This window comes from Camelina sativa, chromosome 9, assembly GCF_000633955.1.
Source record: "Camelina sativa cultivar DH55 chromosome 9, Cs, whole genome shotgun sequence".
NCBI lineage: Eukaryota > Viridiplantae > Streptophyta > Magnoliopsida > Brassicales > Brassicaceae > Camelina > Camelina sativa.
In genome coordinates, this window is record NC_025693.1 from 29,958,028 (window position 1) to 29,960,790 (window position 2,763).

Sequence of the window (2,763 nt, forward strand, 5' to 3'; positions counted from 1 at the left end):
AAAATTGATATAAGTAGGTAAAAAGAAGGTCTTTAATTTATATCCCGGTTATACTTTCAACCGACAATTATTGCAATTGGCAAAAAGAGAGTGAACAAACAGTTGAAAGTCATGCAACATAAGCTGAGTCTTTGTAAAATCCAAATACTACATATTAGATATGTAATCCCCAAATGCGTTTCAAAACTTTGTTACACTTTCTTAATCGAACTTTGTTATGTTTAGTATTAATTTTTAATTTTTATGTTATTCCATGAAAAGATAATGAAGTATGATTGTGATTTGGGGTAGTATACTATTACTATCTACAAAATTATTTTTTACACCAAAAAAAGTGAAAACAAAAAAAAAGAAGAAAAAGAAGAGAGGAAATGATGGATCATGTTTTAGCCTGTGCAACTTTTTAGCTGGCAACTGATTTAAAAAGAAACTAACAATTGGGGAAAAATAAAAATATTAGAAAAAGGGACTTTTCTTGGATGAGGAAAAAACATGAGATTGTGTATGAAATGATGGGCTCAACTCAGATGTTTGAGATTTGCATGTGTATGTGGCGTTGTCATGCCAACTATGAGATCTATTGAAGCCCCCATCACTTTTTTTTTTTTTGCATAAACTTATCTAGAAACCTATAACTATATACACTTTTTTGGGATAATTAATATAATCTAATTAATAGAATATGAATGTTAGAATCCATGCCTTTGGGCTTTGAATGGAGCTGCAGGCAGCATGGTTTGTGTTATCAACTTATCATCCATAGTGATTTCATTGTTAACCTCATTTTAAACGAGTAAAATTCACTATAGTTTCTATTGTTATAATAAAGAACAAGAAAAAAAAGCAGCCAGTGAATAGAGACATTGATCGAGTGATACTTTTTAATCTCTATTTTTATATACACTAGATACTTCTCCACGCAACGCGTGGGTTGTGGTGTAGTTGACACTTTCTTGTTTTTTTTTGTCTTTTTCGTTTTCTCTTTTGTATTATTTCGTTTTAGTTAGGCATATACGGGTTTTGCCGTCACTTTTATTTATACACTATATGTTTATACCATTTCGTTCAGATGTGTATAATTGTGGCGCTTACTTTTTATGAATTATGAAGTAGTTGTTTCTTGCTTTTGAGGATCCAATCTTATCACTGACTGATATTGTTCCAGTACATTTATTGTATTATAGATTTTCTAATTAACTGCTTATGTAAACCCTTCATACGTTGATGTTGCAATAATAAGTTATCTTTTTAAATATCTTCCGTGTAAGTGATTATGTTTGTATGCCCATGTTTTGGTCTAATATCAATAAGATCGTTTCTGTTTTTCTTTAGTTGGCTTTGAAACCAATATTGAGTTAAGCAAATAATGGGTCGAATTATGGTGTTAATAAGTAATATAAATTCTTATGTATATATATTGTATATATGTGACTATAAATTTAGCTAACTAAAAAATTATGTAATATTTAAATACAATCTTGAACATATATATATATTTTTTTATTTGTGGGAGGAATGTATGAAATTATTGGATAGAAGTTATTTTTGAGTTAAATGACCTTTAATGTCTTTAAAGTGAGTTAAATATTAATAAATTTTTATATGTGTCTTGACTTTTTTAAAAAGGAATACCAAGTGTTTCCTTCCAAATTTGAAGTGATATAGTATTTTAGTTTTCTTATATGATTTTATGAACTTCAATGTAAAAGTTTTTCAAAGTAATAAGTACACTCACTGATTGAATTATAAAATTTGGAGAAATGTTTATTTCGTTTAATCATCTGCTCTTTTAAATAAATTAAATAAGTATGTTGTTATTCCTACAAATAGGACAACATATATTATAGTTTAACCATGGAGTTAAGCAATGGAAATGGAACTTGTGATTGCAAGACAAAATACTTATATGTTACACATTGATCGTTTAAAAATGAATAGGAACATCTAATTCTCAAATAAAGTTGATTGTTTTGTTAAAACCAACATATGTGAATTTAAATTTAACTATGCAAATTTAAAAAATAAATATGAATAGATTAGAAAGGCAAGAAATATAAAAGAAATATTTTTTTATATAAATAAAATAAAAATTGAAAACAATGTTAAATATATATAATACTTTCTACATTAAAATATAGAATCAAACTCTTACAAGTTACAACACATATGAGATATAACAACATTTGATATTGGTAGGAGAGGAGGAGAGAATGTTTACTATAAGATGGTAATCCAAATTAGATAATGGAGATGAATCTTTAAAAAATAGAACAATGTAATATATATATATATATAATACTTTCTAAATTAAAATATAGAATCAAACTCTTACAACACATATGAGATATAACAACATTTGATATTGGTGGGAGAGGAAGAGAGAATGATTACTTATAAGATAATAATCCAAATTAGATAAAGGAGATAAATCTTTTAAAATAAGAACAATGTAAAATATATATCATGTAGTCTCTAAAATTAAAATTTAGCATTAACAATTTACAATGATATTTCTTTTTTTTTTACAACCCATACAACAAAAATAAGAAATCAAAAATAACAAAAAAAACGAAAAATGATTTGAGGAATTGTAGAAGAGAATGAGAGAATGTGAAAATGAGATAGTAAAAGAATGTCAGTATGAGAGAATGATAGATTGAGAGAATGCTTATTTATATGATAAAAAATGATGGAAGTTACATTTAGAACTATGGACTTACAATAGTAATTTATTGTGTTTGAATAGAATTGAGTGGTAGAATA